General features: G+C 44.7%; 1 long non-coding RNA gene across 1 annotated transcript; it reads left to right on the forward strand.

Annotated features, from left to right (window-relative positions):
* The first annotated feature begins 310 nt into the window (after positions 1–310).
* LOC133478677 (uncharacterized) lies at positions 311–21,327 on the forward strand. Its single transcript, XR_009788735.1, has 5 exons — positions 311–401; positions 5,520–5,587; positions 10,706–10,773; positions 15,892–15,959; positions 21,078–21,327. It is a non-coding gene; the product is annotated as an uncharacterized LOC133478677 (long non-coding RNA).
* The last annotated feature ends 792 nt before the right edge of the window (positions 21,328–22,119 follow it).

Raw genomic sequence — 22,119 nt, forward strand, 5'->3', positions numbered from 1 at the left:
GATAAGGGGATAGTGTTGGATAAGGGGGTGAAATAGAAAGATAGGAAATGGTTGGGAATTGGGGACAGGAAGATGGAAGTGGTTAGGGTTGGAAATGGGGATAGGATAGGACTAGGGTTCGGGTTAGACAGGTAAGGGGGTGTGGGTTATGAATGGATAGAATTTAGTCAGATAAGAGAGAGGAGGGGTTTGTAGGATTAGGGTGGCCTTTAGGGTAGGGTATCCGAACCGTATTCCCTAATGGTGCGCTACATTCAATCCCCCTGGCACTTTAGACCCCAATCGGAATATCCATCGCCGTTCCATGGTCTTTCTCTCTCTCTCTGTCCACAGGATATTCCTTTGTAATCCCGCTACCCTCAACGCTCCCAATCCATGGATCAAGAAATGCTGAACCAGTGGTGTGTGTAAATCTTTCTTGTGGTTCACATTATATCTGTGTTGTGTGATGCGGGTCATCAATGTGTTGGAAGTTTCCCCGACATACTGCAGTCCACACTTCTTGCACAATATGAGATAGACACAGTTGGTTGATTTGGGACTAAATCCTTGTTCAATTTTAATGATTGTTTTATCCACTGCATTCCTGACGAATTTGAGTTTAATAAAATATTTGCTCAATGGTTGTGGTTTTTTAATTTTCAACGACGGTAACCTTGCCCGAATAAGTAAGTCCTTTAAATTTTTGTTTCTCCGATATGCCGATATGATTCTAAAATTTGGCCCTCCTGCAGCACATCCCAATTTTCCCTCAAAATCTGCTTTTATTTTTTTGTGTAATAAATTCCCAACTGTGAAGTATGAGGTGATCAAGGGGAGAATGTCCTCCTTTGTTTCTTCTCTTCTCTCCAAAAATGTCCTTAGGCAACGTCTGAGAAATGACCTCCCATATCCTCTTTTCCGTAAAACCTTAAACAAAATCGTCACCGCCTCGTGAAAGTTTTGCCTTTTTGTGCATATCCGAGCAAAGCGCAAAATCTGTGACTTCACGATTCCCCGAAACATATGCGTTGGATGAAAGCTGGTTTTATGAACCAATGCATGCGTGTCAGTAATTTTGAAGTGCACTTTTATATCCAATTTATAATTTTGTTGAAATTTTGTCCCTTTGAAGACGGTGGTATCCAAAAAGTCAATCGATTGGCGGTTGACCTCCGTCTTGAGCTGTATCGAATTGTTGTGTGCATTCAAAGTATCCACAAATTGGTGAAATTCTTCCTCCGAATATGTCCAAATTCCAAATATGTCGTCCAGGTAACGGATGTAGCGGTCTGGTTTTTTATCACACTTTGTAAAAACCTCTTCTTCCCATATAGCCATAAAAATGTTTGCATACGCTGGGGCGAATTTCTTCCCCATAGCTGTCCCTTTAATTTGTAGATAATAATTTTCATTAAAGATAAAATCATTTCTCGTCAGATTTATTTCTAGCAACTGTAGTAATTCCACATCCGGTCGTTTTGGATCCGGATATCTTTGTAAGATCTTCCTCACACTCTCCATTCCCGCCTGGATCGGAATGTTGGTGTACAGGCTCTCTACGTCCATTGTGAAGAAGAAGAAGTCCGTTTTTGTCCTAATCTTTTTGACCATGTCTACGAATTGGTACGTATCTCGCACATACGACGGGTGTCTTGTGGACAGCGGGGTGAGATAGAAATCCAGAAACTCTGCTGTGGCATACGTGTCACTGCCGCAATCTGAGACGATCGGTCTGCCTGGAGGGACTTCATAAGGTACAGTCCATGTGGTAGGATCCTTATGTATTTTTGGCAAAATATAAAACCGACGTTCCCTCGGTTCCGATTCCCCTATTAAATAGCGTGATTGTTTCCCATTGATAAATTTCTTCTTTTTTAATTCCCGAACAATTTGAGCCACTTTTGGCATTGTTTCCCAAAATATGGGTTTGTCCAATTTTTTATAATAGTTTTTATCGTCTAATTGTCTCTGTGCTTCCATGATATACTGGTCCCGTCCGAGCACGACCATTGCCGACCCCTTGTCGGCCGGCTTAATCACAATGTGTTTGGCATAAATTAAATCCCGCAGCGCCTTCACCTCTTCCGGTGCTAAATTGTATTTCTCTTTTTTCGGAATGAAATGTTTTTTAATTGTTACCAGATCCTCTTCAATCACCTGCTGGACTTGTGGCGGCATATCCGTCGTAGCCGGTGTCCAGATGGAAGGGGCGACAAAAGGCGGCCGTTCCCTCCTATGTGAATTTCTGAAATAAAAAGCCAATTTTAATCTGCGATGGTAATTTTGTATGTCAAATTGGAATTGTGTTTTCTGATCACGTTCGATATCTATAGATGGTATAAATGATAAGCCTCTGCTGAGTAACCGATGCTGTGGTTCCGTTAGAAGGAAATTTTTGGCTAGGACGACCACATCTTGTGCGACGAAGGACTTGGGTCTCTCGCCCCCCTCTTTGTGTAGCCTTAGAGGGCGATGGAGTTTAAAAAGCGGATCCAATGGTCCAGCATAGCCGCCGCGGTTTCCCGGGTCCAATGGACCTCATCGTCCTCCACCTCGAACAGACCCTCCGGCAAGAGTGGAATGTGACCCATATTCCTCTCAATATGGTCATTGAGGGTCTGTAGATTTTCTTTCTCATCCGCTGGGAGAGCGGCTGAGAAATTAATGAGCGGCACCCAAATTTCCGCATATGGAAACTTTTTCTTCGAGGCCCTAATTGCTCCTTGTACCGTTTTAATCGTTGTCTCTTTGGATTTATTGCATCGGCTATTGATGCCAAACGACAGAACAATTTTTTCCACAATCAATTCCGGTGATGCCTCTGTCTTTTCCATCAGCGTTTGCCCATGGCGGAAATGACCCCCCGGATAGGCGTCAATCTGCAAGTTTGCATTAAAAAAATCGGGAATCTTGGTGAGATTCGAGTCCCCGATAATAAGCCATTTCTTTTTAACTGTGAGATTCCAGTCCATCAAGCGTCTCTGGGTATGGCGATGTGCGGTCACCGAGAAACGTTGGGGTTCCGGCTCTACGAACCGGTCCGAGGAGTCCTGGAAGATCTCACCGTCTTCCGCCTCCCTATGCACTTGGACCTGGTCCGGGCCCAGGGTCAAATTTGTCTCCCCCTCCTGGTCTGACATGGACCCATCAAAGAGGTGATCGAACCCCAACGGAATCGGTGTACGCACTACCCTACCTACAGGAGAGGAGGTGCGCGCCTGTGATTCCAGGACTACCCTGTTCTCTGGGTCCTCAATTTGAGGTAACCCCAGTTCCTCCTCTATATTGTCTTCAGTGAGGACCACTCCCCGGGTACGCCTGGACAACCGCGGTGTCTCCAGCTCCTCCTCCGTTGGAGGAGGCTGTACAGGCACTACCGTTGTCCTAAGCCCCCCACTGGGCCTGGTCCCCTGTCTTTTGACTTGTCTCTGCTCCCGCGGGTCCTCCGCGGTGGGCAAAACCTGGTCCCGGGTATCCATCGTCTGACTCGCTTGAGGCAGACGAGGGGCCCGGGCCGGCTGCACCACCGGCAGGAGTTGTCGCGGAGCAGGCGCCCTATCCGCGTCTCTGGAGTCCGCTCTTTCTACAATGATTGCTTCCGCATGATCAATAACCTCCTGTGTAATATGGCTGAATCTCCTCCTAGCCCAACGGACTGCCACCTCGTAGGCTACCTTCCAATCTGGGGTGAGGAGGGCTGTGAGATCATCCAATAGTTCCCCCAACACTTCTTCATAGTGTTCTGCCAGAATTTGACACGTCGTGTGGCCCCAGTTTTTTGCGTTGGCCACCACGTACTGTAATGTATTTGCCCTTGGTAAGGCTGGTCTTATCATGGATGACAAGACTTCAACCATCCTAGCTATCATCCTAGGCTCCGGTTTGTCCCCACTCCGATCCACATTATTTAAGTGGTGAACCACCTTGATGACAGCAAGAAATTTCTGTGCCAACTTCCTGAATTCAGGAGTGGCCGCTTGTCGCTTAACGTTGGTGTCCCCAACTGACGGCATGAACCCCTGTCTCGTCGGGGCTGGTCGGCCCTGGCGTACTACTGCCGCATATGAGCGGTAAGGGGGATAATTTTGACGGGGTGGGCGTGGGGGAGGCACTGGCTGGGTAGGTGAGGGGAACCGAACCCTCCCTCTCCCAGTATAGGGGAAATAATTCCCCTTCCGGGATCGGGGGGGAGATGCACGGTCCATCCCCCTACGCCATCTCCCGTCTCCATTTCCCCATTCCTGGCGGCGTGCCTGCTGGCCACGCCGGTCATAGTGGACCACTTTCCACTCTCCACCAGTCATCTTAGTTCAAATTTTCTTTTTTGTATTTTCAATTGAGTTTTATAGAGTCGCCTTTGTTATTTATGTAATAATTTATGTTTTGGACGTGCTATTTATTAACAGTTATGAATTTGTAATATATCTCTAATTATAACAACAAAAAACAAAAAAAGAGAAAATCCCCAAAAAAAACTTTTGTCGACCAAACGGTGTGCCTTGACAACGTTTCGGCTCTAAGGAGCCTTCCTCAGGTCCTGGCACACTGAATTTAATAAATGCACTGTAAAAATAAGTGATGTTGACTGTTCAAACTCCCAAACCAAACTGAGCTAGTGAAAACGCCCTCCCCTTTTATACCCGTTGTTTTTTGGTCCTATTTTAAAAAAGATCTTTTAAAAGAATATGTGCAAAGTAAAACCCACTTTAAATTAACCCCATAATTGCCAATCCTTCTGCATAATTGCCATCTTGCAATTGAACCTTTGTCCATGTATTGATATTTTAACCTTATAACTCGTTTAATAACATTTTAATAATTGTATAGTTTTTTTGGCTTTTTATGCTGTTTTATATTTTTTAATGTATTTTACCAATTGTTTTGCTTTTTTGGGTCTTTTTAACTTTTTGTGATGTAATTGTAATAAACTTTGTTCCCCCTAGGGTTAAAGTTGGAAATAGGGATAGGAATGAAGTGGTTAGGGTTTGAAGTGGTTAGGGTTTGAAGTGGTTAGGGTTTAAGATTAGGGGTTGGAAATGGGGATAGGATAGGGCTAGAGTTAGATAGGGATGTGAGTGGTTAAGATTAGGAGTTAGGTTTGGATAAGGAGATATAATAGAGTTAAGAATTAAAAATTAAGAATTAAAAGGGAGTGGTTAAGATTAGGGTTAGGGTAGGATAAGTGGATAGAATGTTAAGATAAGGGGATAGTGTTGGATAAGGGGGTGAAATAGAAAGATAGGAAATGGTTGGGAATTGGGGACAGGAAGATGGAAGTGGTTAGGGTTAGGGTTGGAAATGGGGATAGGATAGGACTAGGGTTCGGGTTAGACAGGTAAGGGGGTGTGGGTTATGAATGGATAGAATTTAGTCAGATAAGAGAGAGGAGGGGTTTGTAGGATTAGGGTGGCCTTTAGGGTAGGGTATCCGAACCGTATTCCCTAATGGTGCGCTACATTCAATCCCCCTGGCACTTTAGACCCCAATCGGAATATCCATCGCCGTTCCATGGTCTTTCTCTCTCTCTCTGTCCACAGGATATTCCTTTGTAATCCCGCTACCCTCAACGCTCCCAATCCATGGATCAAGAAATGCTGAACCAGTGGTGTGTGTAAATCTTTCTTGTGGTTCACATTATATCTGTGTTGTGTGATGCGGGTCATCAATGTGTTGGAAGTTTCCCCGACATACTGCAGTCCACACTTCTTGCACAATATGAGATAGACACAGTTGGTTGATTTGGGACTAAATCCTTGTTCAATTTTAATGATTGTTTTATCCACTGCATTCCTGACGAATTTGAGTTTAATAAAATATTTGCTCAATGGTTGTGGTTTTTTAATTTTCAACGACGGTAACCTTGCCCGAATAAGTAAGTCCTTTAAATTTTTGTTCCGCCGATATGCCGATATGATTCTAAAATTTGGCCCTCCTGCAGCACATCCCAATTTTCCCTCAAAATCTGCTTTTATTTTTTTGTGTAATAAATTCCCAACTGTGAAGTATGAGGTGATCAAGGGGAGAATGTCCTCCTTTGTTTCTTCTCTTCTCTCCAAAAATGTCCTTAGGCAACGTCTGAGAAATGACCTCCCATATCCTCTTTTCCGTAAAACCTTAAACAAAATCGTCACCGCCTCGTGAAAGTTTTGCCTTTTTGTGCATATCCGAGCAAAGCGCAAAATCTGTGACTTCACGATTCCCCGAAACATATGCGTTGGATGAAAGCTGGTTTTATGAACCAATGCATGCGTGTCAGTAATTTTGAAGTGCACTTTTATATCCAATTTATAATTTTGTTGAAATTTTGTCCCTTTGAAGACGGTGGTATCCAAAAAGTCAATCGATTGGCGGTTGACCTCCGTCTTGAGCTGTATCGAATTGTTGTGTGCATTCAAAGTATCCACAAATTGGTGAAATTCTTCCTCCGAATATGTCCAAATTCCAAATATGTCGTCCAGGTAACGGATGTAGCGGTCTGGTTTTTTATCACACTTTGTAAAAACCTCTTCTTCCCATATAGCCATAAAAATGTTTGCATACGCTGGGGCGAATTTCTTCCCCATAGCTGTCCCTTTAATTTGTAGATAATAATTTTCATTAAAGATAAAATCATTTCTCGTCAGATTTATTTCTAGCAACTGTAGTAATTCCACATCCGGTCGTTTTGGATCCGGATATCTTTGTAAGATCTTCCTCACACTCTCCATTCCCGCCTGGATCGGAATGTTGGTGTACAGGCTCTCTACGTCCATTGTGAAGAAGAAGAAGTCCGTTTTTGTCCTAATCTTTTTGACCATGTCTACGAATTGGTACGTATCTCGCACATACGACGGGTGTCTTGTGGACAGCGGGGTGAGATAGAAATCCAGAAACTCTGCTGTGGCATACGTGTCACTGCCGCAATCTGAGACGATCGGTCTGCCTGGAGGGACTTCATAAGGTACAGTCCATGTGGTAGGATCCTTATGTATTTTTGGCAAAATATAAAACCGACGTTCCCTCGGTTCCGATTCCCCTATTAAATAGCGTGATTGTTTCCCATTGATAAATTTCTTCTTTTTTAATTCCCGAACAATTTGAGCCACTTTTGGCATTGTTTCCCAAAATATGGGTTTGTCCAATTTTTTATAATAGTTTTTATCGTCTAATTGTCTCTGTGCTTCCATGATATACTGGTCCCGTCCGAGCACGACCATTGCCGACCCCTTGTCGGCCGGCTTAATCACAATGTGTTTGGCATAAATTAAATCCCGCAGCGCCTTCACCTCTTCCGGTGCTAAATTGTATTTCTCTTTTTTCGGAATGAAATGTTTTTTAATTGTTACCAGATCCTCTTCAATCACCTGCTGGACTTGTGGCGGCATATCCGTCGTAGCCGGTGTCCAGATGGAAGGGGCGACAAAAGGCGGCCGTTCCCTCCTATGTGAATTTCTGAAATAAAAAGCCAATTTTAATCTGCGATGGTAATTTTGTATGTCAAATTGGAATTGTGTTTTCTGATCACGTTCGATATCTATAGATGGTATAAATGATAAGCCTCTGCTGAGTAACCGATGCTGTGGTTCCGTTAGAAGGAAATTTTTGGCTAGGACGACCACATCTTGTGCGACGAAGGACTTGGGTCTCTCGCCCCCCTCTTTGTGTAGCCTTAGAGGGCGATGGAGTTTAAAAAGCGGATCCAATGGTCCAGCATAGCCGCCGCGGTTTCCCGGGTCCAATGGACCTCATCGTCCTCCACCTCGAACAGACCCTCCGGCAAGAGTGGAATGTGACCCATATTCCTCTCAATATGGTCATTGAGGGTCTGTAGATTTTCTTTCTCATCCGCTGGGAGAGCGGCTGAGAAATTAATGAGCGGCACCCAAATTTCCGCATATGGAAACTTTTTCTTCGAGGCCCTAATTGCTCCTTGTACCGTTTTAATCGTTGTCTCTTTGGATTTATTGCATCGGCTATTGATGCCAAACGACAGAACAATTTTTTCCACAATCAATTCCGGTGATGCCTCTGTCTTTTCCATCAGCGTTTGCCCATGGCGGAAATGACCCCCCGGATAGGCGTCAATCTGCAAGTTTGCATTAAAAAAATCGGGAATCTTGGTGAGATTCGAGTCCCCGATAATAAGCCATTTCTTTTTAACTGTGAGATTCCAGTCCATCAAGCGTCTCTGGGTATGGCGATGTGCGGTCACCGAGAAACGTTGGGGTTCCGGCTCTACGAACCGGTCCGAGGAGTCCTGGAAGATCTCACCGTCTTCCGCCTCCCTATGCACTTGGACCTGGTCCGGGCCCAGGGTCAAATTTGTCTCCCCCTCCTGGTCTGACATGGACCCATCAAAGAGGTGATCGAACCCCAACGGAATCGGTGTACGCACTACCCTACCTACAGGAGAGGAGGTGCGCGCCTGTGATTCCAGGACTACCCTGTTCTCTGGGTCCTCAATTTGAGGTAACCCCAGTTCCTCCTCTATATTGTCTTCAGTGAGGACCACTCCCCGGGTACGCCTGGACAACCGCGGTGTCTCCAGCTCCTCCTCCGTTGGAGGAGGCTGTACAGGCACTACCGTTGTCCTAAGCCCCCCACTGGGCCTGGTCCCCTGTCTTTTGACTTGTCTCTGCTCCCGCGGGTCCTCCGCGGTGGGCAAAACCTGGTCCCGGGTATCCATCGTCTGACTCGCTTGAGGCAGACGAGGGGCCCGGGCCGGCTGCACCACCGGCAGGAGTTGTCGCGGAGCAGGCGCCCTATCCGCGTCTCTGGAGTCCGCTCTTTCTACAATGATTGCTTCCGCATGATCAATAACCTCCTGTGTAATATGGCTGAATCTCCTCCTAGCCCAACGGACTGCCACCTCGTAGGCTACCTTCCAATCTGGGGTGAGGAGGGCTGTGAGATCATCCAATAGTTCCCCCAACACTTCTTCATAGTGTTCTGCCAGAATTTGACACGTCGTGTGGCCCCAGTTTTTTGCGTTGGCCACCACGTACTGTAATGTATTTGCCCTTGGTAAGGCTGGTCTTATCATGGATGACAAGACTTCAACCATCCTAGCTATCATCCTAGGCTCCGGTTTGTCCCCACTCCGATCCACATTATTTAAGTGGTGAACCACCTTGATGACAGCAAGAAATTTCTGTGCCAACTTCCTGAATTCAGGAGTGGCCGCTTGTCGCTTAACGTTGGTGTCCCCAACTGACGGCATGAACCCCTGTCTCGTCGGGGCTGGTCGGCCCTGGCGTACTACTGCCGCATATGAGCGGTAAGGGGGATAATTTTGACGGGGTGGGCGTGGGGGAGGCACTGGCTGGGTAGGTGAGGGGAACCGAACCCTCCCTCTCCCAGTATAGGGGAAATAATTCCCCTTCCGGGATCGGGGGGGAGATGCACGGTCCATCCCCCTACGCCATCTCCCGTCTCCATTTCCCCATTCCTGGCGGCGTGCCTGCTGGCCACGCCGGTCATAGTGGACCACTTTCCACTCTCCACCAGTCATCTTAGTTCAAATTTTCTTTTTTGTATTTTCAATTGAGTTTTATAGAGTCGCCTTTGTTATTTATGTAATAATTTATGTTTTGGACGTGCTATTTATTAACAGTTATGAATTTGTAATATATCTCTAATTATAACAACAAAAAACAAAAAAAGAGAAAATCCCCAAAAAAAACTTTTGTCGACCAAACGGTGTGCCTTGACAACGTTTCGGCTCTAAGGAGCCTTCCTCAGGTCCTGGCACACTGAATTTAATAAATGCACTGTAAAAATAAGTGATGTTGACTGTTCAAACTCCCAAACCAAACTGAGCTAGTGAAAACGCCCTCCCCTTTTATACCCGTTGTTTTTTGGTCCTATTTTAAAAAAGATCTTTTAAAAGAATATGTGCAAAGTAAAACCCACTTTAAATTAACCCCATAATTGCCAATCCTTCTGCATAATTGCCATCTTGCAATTGAACCTTTGTCCATGTATTGATATTTTAACCTTATAACTCGTTTAATAACATTTTAATAATTGTATAGTTTTTTTGGCTTTTTATGCTGTTTTATATTTTTTAATGTATTTTACCAATTGTTTTGCTTTTTTGGGTCTTTTTAACTTTTTGTGATGTAATTGTAATAAACTTTGTTCCCCCTAGGGTTAAAGTTGGAAATAGGGATAGGAATGAAGTGGTTAGGGTTTGAAGTGGTTAGGGTTTGAAGTGGTTAGGGTTTAAGATTAGGGGTTGGAAATGGGGATAGGATAGGGCTAGAGTTAGATAGGGATGTGAGTGGTTAAGATTAGGAGTTAGGTTTGGATAAGGAGATATAATAGAGTTAAGAATTAAAAATTAAGAATTAAAAGGGAGTGGTTAAGATTAGGGTTAGGGTAGGATAAGTGGATAGAATGTTAAGATAAGGGGATAGTGTTGGATAAGGGGGTGAAATAGAAAGATAGGAAATGGTTGGGAATTGGGGACAGGAAGATGGAAGTGGTTAGGGTTAGGGTTGGAAATGGGGATAGGATAGGACTAGGGTTCGGGTTAGACAGGTAAGGGGGTGTGGGTTATGAATGGATAGAATTTAGTCAGATAAGAGAGAGGAGGGGTTTGTAGGATTAGGGTGGCCTTTAGGGTAGGGTATCCGAACCGTATTCCCTAATGGTGCGCTACATTCAATCCCCCTGGCACTTTAGACCCCAATCGGAATATCCATCGCCGTTCCATGGTCTTTCTCTCTCTCTCTGTCCACAGGATATTCCTTTGTAATCCCGCTACCCTCAACGCTCCCAATCCATGGATCAAGAAATGCTGAACCAGTGGTGTGTGTAAATCTTTCTTGTGGTTCACATTATATCTGTGTTGTGTGATGCGGGTCATCAATGTGTTGGAAGTTTCCCCGACATACTGCAGTCCACACTTCTTGCACAATATGAGATAGACACAGTTGGTTGATTTGGGACTAAATCCTTGTTCAATTTTAATGATTGTTTTATCCACTGCATTCCTGACGAATTTGAGTTTAATAAAATATTTGCTCAATGGTTGTGGTTTTTTAATTTTCAACGACGGTAACCTTGCCCGAATAAGTAAGTCCTTTAAATTTTTGTTCCGCCGATATGCCGATATGATTCTAAAATTTGGCCCTCCTGCAGCACATCCCAATTTTCCCTCAAAATCTGCTTTTATTTTTTTGTGTAATAAATTCCCAACTGTGAAGTATGAGGTGATCAAGGGGAGAATGTCCTCCTTTGTTTCTTCTCTTCTCTCCAAAAATGTCCTTAGGCAACGTCTGAGAAATGACCTCCCATATCCTCTTTTCCGTAAAACCTTAAACAAAATCGTCACCGCCTCGTGAAAGTTTTGCCTTTTTGTGCATATCCGAGCAAAGCGCAAAATCTGTGACTTCACGATTCCCCGAAACATATGCGTTGGATGAAAGCTGGTTTTATGAACCAATGCATGCGTGTCAGTAATTTTGAAGTGCACTTTTATATCCAATTTATAATTTTGTTGAAATTTTGTCCCTTTGAAGACGGTGGTATCCAAAAAGTCAATCGATTGGCGGTTGACCTCCGTCTTGAGCTGTATCGAATTGTTGTGTGCATTCAAAGTATCCACAAATTGGTGAAATTCTTCCTCCGAATATGTCCAAATTCCAAATATGTCGTCCAGGTAACGGATGTAGCGGTCTGGTTTTTTATCACACTTTGTAAAAACCTCTTCTTCCCATATAGCCATAAAAATGTTTGCATACGCTGGGGCGAATTTCTTCCCCATAGCTGTCCCTTTAATTTGTAGATAATAATTTTCATTAAAGATAAAATCATTTCTCGTCAGATTTATTTCTAGCAACTGTAGTAATTCCACATCCGGTCGTTTTGGATCCGGATATCTTTGTAAGATCTTCCTCACACTCTCCATTCCCGCCTGGATCGGAATGTTGGTGTACAGGCTCTCTACGTCCATTGTGAAGAAGAAGAAGTCCGTTTTTGTCCTAATCTTTTTGACCATGTCTACGAATTGGTACGTATCTCGCACATACGACGGGTGTCTTGTGGACAGCGGGGTGAGATAGAAATCCAGAAACTCTGCTGTGGCATACGTGTCACTGCCGCAATCTGAGACGATCGGTCTGCCTGGAGGGACTTCATAAGGTACAGTCCATGTGGTAGGATCCTTATGTATTTTTGGCAAAATATAAAACCGACGTTCCCTCGGTTCCGATTCCCCTATTAAATAGCGTGATTGTTTCCCATTGATAAATTTCTTCTTTTTTAATTCCCGAACAATTTGAGCCACTTTTGGCATTGTTTCCCAAAATATGGGTTTGTCCAATTTTTTATAATAGTTTTTATCGTCTAATTGTCTCTGTGCTTCCATGATATACTGGTCCCGTCCGAGCACGACCATTGCCGACCCCTTGTCGGCCGGCTTAATCACAATGTGTTTGGCATAAATTAAATCCCGCAGCGCCTTCACCTCTTCCGGTGCTAAATTGTATTTCTCTTTTTTCGGAATGAAATGTTTTTTAATTGTTACCAGATCCTCTTCAATCACCTGCTGGACTTGTGGCGGCATATCCGTCGTAGCCGGTGTCCAGATGGAAGGGGCGACAAAAGGCGGCCGTTCCCTCCTATGTGAATTTCTGAAATAAAAAGCCAATTTTAATCTGCGATGGTAATTTTGTATGTCAAATTGGAATTGTGTTTTCTGATCACGTTCGATATCTATAGATGGTATAAATGATAAGCCTCTGCTGAGTAACCGATGCTGTGGTTCCGTTAGAAGGAAATTTTTGGCTAGGACGACCACATCTTGTGCGACGAAGGACTTGGGTCTCTCGCCCCCCTCTTTGTGTAGCCTTAGAGGGCGATGGAGTTTAAAAAGCGGATCCAATGGTCCAGCATAGCCGCCGCGGTTTCCCGGGTCCAATGGACCTCATCGTCCTCCACCTCGAACAGACCCTCCGGCAAGAGTGGAATGTGACCCATATTCCTCTCAATATGGTCATTGAGGGTCTGTAGATTTTCTTTCTCATCCGCTGGGAGAGCGGCTGAGAAATTAATGAGCGGCACCCAAATTTCCGCATATGGAAACTTTTTCTTCGAGGCCCTAATTGCTCCTTGTACCGTTTTAATCGTTGTCTCTTTGGATTTATTGCATCGGCTATTGATGCCAAACGACAGAACAATTTTTTCCACAATCAATTCCGGTGATGCCTCTGTCTTTTCCATCAGCGTTTGCCCATGGCGGAAATGACCCCCCGGATAGGCGTCAATCTGCAAGTTTGCATTAAAAAAATCGGGAATCTTGGTGAGATTCGAGTCCCCGATAATAAGCCATTTCTTTTTAACTGTGAGATTCCAGTCCATCAAGCGTCTCTGGGTATGGCGATGTGCGGTCACCGAGAAACGTTGGGGTTCCGGCTCTACGAACCGGTCCGAGGAGTCCTGGAAGATCTCACCGTCTTCCGCCTCCCTATGCACTTGGACCTGGTCCGGGCCCAGGGTCAAATTTGTCTCCCCCTCCTGGTCTGACATGGACCCATCAAAGAGGTGATCGAACCCCAACGGAATCGGTGTACGCACTACCCTACCTACAGGAGAGGAGGTGCGCGCCTGTGATTCCAGGACTACCCTGTTCTCTGGGTCCTCAATTTGAGGTAACCCCAGTTCCTCCTCTATATTGTCTTCAGTGAGGACCACTCCCCGGGTACGCCTGGACAACCGCGGTGTCTCCAGCTCCTCCTCCGTTGGAGGAGGCTGTACAGGCACTACCGTTGTCCTAAGCCCCCCACTGGGCCTGGTCCCCTGTCTTTTGACTTGTCTCTGCTCCCGCGGGTCCTCCGCGGTGGGCAAAACCTGGTCCCGGGTATCCATCGTCTGACTCGCTTGAGGCAGACGAGGGGCCCGGGCCGGCTGCACCACCGGCAGGAGTTGTCGCGGAGCAGGCGCCCTATCCGCGTCTCTGGAGTCCGCTCTTTCTACAATGATTGCTTCCGCATGATCAATAACCTCCTGTGTAATATGGCTGAATCTCCTCCTAGCCCAACGGACTGCCACCTCGTAGGCTACCTTCCAATCTGGGGTGAGGAGGGCTGTGAGATCATCCAATAGTTCCCCCAACACTTCTTCATAGTGTTCTGCCAGAATTTGACACGTCGTGTGGCCCCAGTTTTTTGCGTTGGCCACCACGTACTGTAATGTATTTGCCCTTGGTAAGGCTGGTCTTATCATGGATGACAAGACTTCAACCATCCTAGCTATCATCCTAGGCTCCGGTTTGTCCCCACTCCGATCCACATTATTTAAGTGGTGAACCACCTTGATGACAGCAAGAAATTTCTGTGCCAACTTCCTGAATTCAGGAGTGGCCGCTTGTCGCTTAACGTTGGTGTCCCCAACTGACGGCATGAACCCCTGTCTCGTCGGGGCTGGTCGGCCCTGGCGTACTACTGCCGCATATGAGCGGTAAGGGGGATAATTTTGACGGGGTGGGCGTGGGGGAGGCACTGGCTGGGTAGGTGAGGGGAACCGAACCCTCCCTCTCCCAGTATAGGGGAAATAATTCCCCTTCCGGGATCGGGGGGGAGATGCACGGTCCATCCCCCTACGCCATCTCCCGTCTCCATTTCCCCATTCCTGGCGGCGTGCCTGCTGGCCACGCCGGTCATAGTGGACCACTTTCCACTCTCCACCAGTCATCTTAGTTCAAATTTTCTTTTTTGTATTTTCAATTGAGTTTTATAGAGTCGCCTTTGTTATTTATGTAATAATTTATGTTTTGGACGTGCTATTTATTAACAGTTATGAATTTGTAATATATCTCTAATTATAACAACAAAAAACAAAAAAAGAGAAAATCCCCAAAAAAAACTTTTGTCGACCAAACGGTGTGCCTTGACAACGTTTCGGCTCTAAGGAGCCTTCCTCAGGTCCTGGCACACTGAATTTAATAAATGCACTGTAAAAATAAGTGATGTTGACTGTTCAAACTCCCAAACCAAACTGAGCTAGTGAAAACGCCCTCCCCTTTTATACCCGTTGTTTTTTGGTCCTATTTTAAAAAAGATCTTTTAAAAGAATATGTGCAAAGTAAAACCCACTTTAAATTAACCCCATAATTGCCAATCCTTCTGCATAATTGCCATCTTGCAATTGAACCTTTGTCCATGTATTGATATTTTAACCTTATAACTCGTTTAATAACATTTTAATAATTGTATAGTTTTTTTGGCTTTTTATGCTGTTTTATATTTTTTAATGTATTTTACCAATTGTTTTGCTTTTTTGGGTCTTTTTAACTTTTTGTGATGTAATTGTAATAAACTTTGTTCCCCCTAGGGTTAAAGTTGGAAATAGGGATAGGAATGAAGTGGTTAGGGTTTGAAGTGGTTAGGGTTTGAAGTGGTTAGGGTTTAAGATTAGGGGTTGGAAATGGGGATAGGATAGGGCTAGAGTTAGATAGGGATGTGAGTGGTTAAGATTAGGAGTTAGGTTTGGATAAGGAGATATAATAGAGTTAAGAATTAAAAATTAAGAATTAAAAGGGAGTGGTTAAGATTAGGGTTAGGGTAGGATAAGTGGATAGAATGTTAAGATAAGGGGATAGTGTTGGATAAGGGGGTGAAATAGAAAGATAGGAAATGGTTGGGAATTGGGGACAGGAAGATGGAAGTGGTTAGGGTTAGGGTTGGAAATGGGGATAGGATAGGACTAGGGTTCGGGTTAGACAGGTAAGGGGGTGTGGGTTATGAATGGATAGAATTTAGTCAGATAAGAGAGAGGAGGGGTTTGTAGGATTAGGGTGGCCTTTAGGGTAGGGTATCCGAACCGTATTCCCTAATGGTGCGCTACATTCAATCCCCCTGGCACTTTAGACCCCAATCGGAATATCCATCGCCGTTCCATGGTCTTTCTCTCTCTCTCTGTCCACAGGATATTCCTTTGTAATCCCGCTACCCTCAACGCTCCCAATCCATGGATCAAGAAATGCTGAACCAGTGGTGTGTGTAAATCTTTCTTGTGGTTCACATTATATCTGTGTTGTGTGATGCGGGTCATCAATGTGTTGGAAGTTTCCCCGACATACTGCAGTCCACACTTCTTGCACAATATGAGATAGACACAGTTGGTTGATTTGGGACTAAATCCTTGTTCAATTTTAATGATTGTTTTATCCACTGCATTCCTGACGAATTTGAGTTTAATAAAATATTTGCTCAATGGTTGTGGTTTTTTAATTTTCAACGACGGTAACCTTGCCCGAATAAGTAAGTCCTTTAAATTTTTGTTCCGCCGATATGCCGATATGATTCTAAAATTTGGCCCTCCTGCAGCACATCCCAATTTTCCCTCAAAATCTGCTTTTATTTTTTTGTGTAATAAATTCCCAACTGTGAAGTATGAGGTGATCAAGGGGAGAATGTCCTCCTTTGTTTCTTCTCTTCTCTCCAAAAATGTCCTTAGGCAACGTCTGAGAAATGACCTCCCATATCCTCTTTTCCGTAAAACCTTAAACAAAATCGTCACCGCCTCGTGAAAGTTTTGCCTTTTTGTGCATATCCGAGCAAAGCGCAAAATCTGTGACTTCACGATTCCCCGAAACATATGCGTTGGATGAAAGCTGGTTTTATGAACCAATGCATGCGTGTCAGTAATTTTGAAGTGCACTTTTATATCCAATTTATAATTTTGTTGAAATTTTGTCCCTTTGAAGACGGTGGTATCCAAAAAGTCAATCGATTGGCGGTTGACCTCCGTCTTGAGCTGTATCGAATTGTTGTGTGCATTCAAAGTATCCACAAATTGGTGAAATTCTTCCTCCGAATATGTCCAAATTCCAAATATGTCGTCCAGGTAACGGATGTAGCGGTCTGGTTTTTTATCACACTTTGTAAAAACCTCTTCTTCCCATATAGCCATAAAAATGTTTGCATACGCTGGGGCGAATTTCTTCCCCATAGCTGTCCCTTTAATTTGTAGATAATAATTTTCATTAAAGATAAAATCATTTCTCGTCAGATTTATTTCTAGCAACTGTAGTAATTCCACATCCGGTCGTTTTGGATCCGGATATCTTTGTAAGATCTTCCTCACACTCTCCATTCCCGCCTGGATCGGAATGTTGGTGTACAGGCTCTCTACGTCCATTGTGAAGAAGAAGAAGTCCGTTTTTGTCCTAATCTTTTTGACCATGTCTACGAATTGGTACGTATCTCGCACATACGACGGGTGTCTTGTGGACAGCGGGGTGAGATAGAAATCCAGAAACTCTGCTGTGGCATACGTGTCACTGCCGCAATCTGAGACGATCGGTCTGCCTGGAGGGACTTCATAAGGTACAGTCCATGTGGTAGGATCCTTATGTATTTTTGGCAAAATATAAAACCGACGTTCCCTCGGTTCCGATTCCCCTATTAAATAGCGTGATTGTTTCCCATTGATAAATTTCTTCTTTTTTAATTCCCGAACAATTTGAGCCACTTTTGGCATTGTTTCCCAAAATATGGGTTTGTCCAATTTTTTATAATAGTTTTTATCGTCTAATTGTCTCTGTGCTTCCATGATATACTGGTCCCGTCCGAGCACGACCATTGCCGACCCCTTGTCGGCCGGCTTAATCACAATGTGTTTGGCATAAATTAAATCCCGCAGCGCCTTCACCTCTTCCGGTGCTAAATTGTATTTCTCTTTTTTCGGAATGAAATGTTTTTTAATTGTTACCAGATCCTCTTCAATCACCTGCTGGACTTGTGGCGGCATATCCGTCGTAGCCGGTGTCCAGATGGAAGGGGCGACAAAAGGCGGCCGTTCCCTCCTATGTGAATTTCTGAAATAAAAAGCCAATTTTAATCTGCGATGGTAATTTTGTATGTCAAATTGGAATTGTGTTTTCTGATCACGTTCGATATCTATAGATGGTATAAATGATAAGCCTCTGCTGAGTAACCGATGCTGTGGTTCCGTTAGAAGGAAATTTTTGGCTAGGACGACCACATCTTGTGCGACGAAGGACTTGGGTCTCTCGCCCCCCTCTTTGTGTAGCCTTAGAGGGCGATGGAGTTTAAAAAGCGGATCCAATGGTCCAGCATAGCCGCCGCGGTTTCCCGGGTCCAATGGACCTCATCGTCCTCCACCTCGAACAGACCCTCCGGCAAGAGTGGAATGTGACCCATATTCCTCTCAATATGGTCATTGAGGGTCTGTAGATTTTCTTTCTCATCCGCTGGGAGAGCGGCTGAGAAATTAATGAGCGGCACCCAAATTTCCGCATATGGAAACTTTTTCTTCGAGGCCCTAATTGCTCCTTGTACCGTTTTAATCGTTGTCTCTTTGGATTTATTGCATCGGCTATTGATGCCAAACGACAGAACAATTTTTTCCACAATCAATTCCGGTGATGCCTCTGTCTTTTCCATCAGCGTTTGCCCATGGCGGAAATGACCCCCCGGATAGGCGTCAATCTGCAAGTTTGCATTAAAAAAATCGGGAATCTTGGTGAGATTCGAGTCCCCGATAATAAGCCATTTCTTTTTAACTGTGAGATTCCAGTCCATCAAGCGTCTCTGGGTATGGCGATGTGCGGTCACCGAGAAACGTTGGGGTTCCGGCTCTACGAACCGGTCCGAGGAGTCCTGGAAGATCTCACCGTCTTCCGCCTCCCTATGCACTTGGACCTGGTCCGGGCCCAGGGTCAAATTTGTCTCCCCCTCCTGGTCTGACATGGACCCATCAAAGAGGTGATCGAACCCCAACGGAATCGGTGTACGCACTACCCTACCTACAGGAGAGGAGGTGCGCGCCTGTGATTCCAGGACTACCCTGTTCTCTGGGTCCTCAATTTGAGGTAACCCCAGTTCCTCCTCTATATTGTCTTCAGTGAGGACCACTCCCCGGGTACGCCTGGACAACCGCGGTGTCTCCAGCTCCTCCTCCGTTGGAGGAGGCTGTACAGGCACTACCGTTGTCCTAAGCCCCCCACTGGGCCTGGTCCCCTGTCTTTTGACTTGTCTCTGCTCCCGCGGGTCCTCCGCGGTGGGCAAAACCTGGTCCCGGGTATCCATCGTCTGACTCGCTTGAGGCAGACGAGGGGCCCGGGCCGGCTGCACCACCGGCAGGAGTTGTCGCGGAGCAGGCGCCCTATCCGCGTCTCTGGAGTCCGCTCTTTCTACAATGATTGCTTCCGCATGATCAATAACCTCCTGTGTAATATGGCTGAATCTCCTCCTAGCCCAACGGACTGCCACCTCGTAGGCTACCTTCCAATCTGGGGTGAGGAGGGCTGTGAGATCATCCAATAGTTCCCCCAACACTTCTTCATAGTGTTCTGCCAGAATTTGACACGTCGTGTGGCCCCAGTTTTTTGCGTTGGCCACCACGTACTGTAATGTATTTGCCCTTGGTAAGGCTGGTCTTATCATGGATGACAAGACTTCAACCATCCTAGCTATCATCCTAGGCTCCGGTTTGTCCCCACTCCGATCCACATTATTTAAGTGGTGAACCACCTTGATGACAGCAAGAAATTTCTGTGCCAACTTCCTGAATTCAGGAGTGGCCGCTTGTCGCTTAACGTTGGTGTCCCCAACTGACGGCATGAACCCCTGTCTCGTCGGGGCTGGTCGGCCCTGGCGTACTACTGCCGCATATGAGCGGTAAGGGGGATAATTTTGACGGGGTGGGCGTGGGGGAGGCACTGGCTGGGTAGGTGAGGGGAACCGAACCCTCCCTCTCCCAGTATAGGGGAAATAATTCCCCTTCCGGGATCGGGGGGGAGATGCACGGTCCATCCCCCTACGCCATCTCCCGTCTCCATTTCCCCATTCCTGGCGGCGTGCCTGCTGGCCACGCCGGTCATAGTGGACCACTTTCCACTCTCCACCAGTCATCTTAGTTCAAATTTTCTTTTTTGTATTTTCAATTGAGTTTTATAGAGTCGCCTTTGTTATTTATGTAATAATTTATGTTTTGGACGTGCTATTTATTAACAGTTATGAATTTGTAATATATCTCTAATTATAACAACAAAAAACAAAAAAAGAGAAAATCCCCAAAAAAAACTTTTGTCGACCAAACGGTGTGCCTTGACAACGTTTCGGCTCTAAGGAGCCTTCCTCAGGTCCTGGCACACTGAATTTAATAAATGCACTGTAAAAATAAGTGATGTTGACTGTTCAAACTCCCAAACCAAACTGAGCTAGTGAAAACGCCCTCCCCTTTTATACCCGTTGTTTTTTGGTCCTATTTTAAAAAAGATCTTTTAAAAGAATATGTGCAAAGTAAAACCCACTTTAAATTAACCCCATAATTGCCAATCCTTCTGCATAATTGCCATCTTGCAATTGAACCTTTGTCCATGTATTGATATTTTAACCTTATAACTCGTTTAATAACATTTTAATAATTGTATAGTTTTTTTGGCTTTTTATGCTGTTTTATATTTTTTAATGTATTTTACCAATTGTTTTGCTTTTTTGGGTCTTTTTAACTTTTTGTGATGTAATTGTAATAAACTTTGTTCCCCCTAGGGTTAAAGTTGGAAATAGGGATAGGAATGAAGTGGTTAGGGTTTGAAGTGGTTAGGGTTTGAAGTGGTTAGGGTTTAAGATTAGGGGTTGGAAATGGGGATAGGATAGGGCTAGAGTTAGATAGGGATGTGAGTGGTTAAGATTAGGAGTTAGGTTTGGATAAGGAGATATAATAGAGTTAAGAATTAAAAATTAAGAATTAAAAGGGAGTGGTTAAGATTAGGGTTAGGGTAGGATAAGTGGATAGAATGTTAAGATAAGGGGATAGTGTTGGATAAGGGGGTGAAATAGAAAGATAGGAAATGGTTGGGAATTGGGGACAGGAAGATGGAAGTGGTTAGGGTTAGGGTTGGAAATGGGGATAGGATAGGACTAGGGTTCGGGTTAGACAGGTAAGGGGGTGTGGGTTATGAATGGATAGAATTTAGTCAGATAAGAGAGAGGAGGGGTTTGTAGGATTAGGGTGGCCTTTAGGGTAGGGTATCCGAACCGTATTCCCTAATGGTGCGCTACATTCAATCCCCCTGGCACTTTAGACCCCAATCGGAATATCCATCGCCGTTCCATGGTCTTTCTCTCTCTCTCTGTCCACAGGATATTCCTTTGTAATCCCGCTACCCTCAACGCTCCCAATCCATGGATCAAGAAATGCTGAACCAGTGGTGTGTGTAAATCTTTCTTGTGGTTCACATTATATCTGTGTTGTGTGATGCGGGTCATCAATGTGTTGGAAGTTTCCCCGACATACTGCAGTCCACACTTCTTGCACAATATGAGATAGACACAGTTGGTTGATTTGGGACTAAATCCTTGTTCAATTTTAATGATTGTTTTATCCACTGCATTCCTGACGAATTTGAGTTTAATAAAATATTTGCTCAATGGTTGTGGTTTTTTAATTTTCAACGACGGTAACCTTGCCCGAATAAGTAAGTCCTTTAAATTTTTGTTCCGCCGATATGCCGATATGATTCTAAAATTTGGCCCTCCTGCAGCACATCCCAATTTTCCCTCAAAATCTGCTTTTATTTTTTTGTGTAATAAATTCCCAACTGTGAAGTATGAGGTGATCAAGGGGAGAATGTCCTCCTTTGTTTCTTCTCTTCTCTCCAAAAATGTCCTTAGGCAACGTCTGAGAAATGACCTCCCATATCCTCTTTTCCGTAAAACCTTAAACAAAATCGTCACCGCCTCGTGAAAGTTTTGCCTTTTTGTGCATATCCGAGCAAAGCGCAAAATCTGTGACTTCACGATTCCCCGAAACATATGCGTTGGATGAAAGCTGGTTTTATGAACCAATGCATGCGTGTCAGTAATTTTGAAGTGCACTTTTATATCCAATTTATAATTTTGTTGAAATTTTGTCCCTTTGAAGACGGTGGTATCCAAAAAGTCAATCGATTGGCGGTTGACCTCCGTCTTGAGCTGTATCGAATTGTTGTGTGCATTCAAAGTATCCACAAATTGGTGAAATTCTTCCTCCGAATATGTCCAAATTCCAAATATGTCGTCCAGGTAACGGATGTAGCGGTCTGGTTTTTTATCACACTTTGTAAAAACCTCTTCTTCCCATATAGCCATAAAAATGTTTGCATACGCTGGGGCGAATTTCTTCCCCATAGCTGTCCCTTTAATT

Source organism: Phyllopteryx taeniolatus, chromosome 5 (genome assembly GCF_024500385.1).
Source record: "Phyllopteryx taeniolatus isolate TA_2022b chromosome 5, UOR_Ptae_1.2, whole genome shotgun sequence".
NCBI lineage: Eukaryota > Metazoa > Chordata > Actinopteri > Syngnathiformes > Syngnathidae > Phyllopteryx > Phyllopteryx taeniolatus.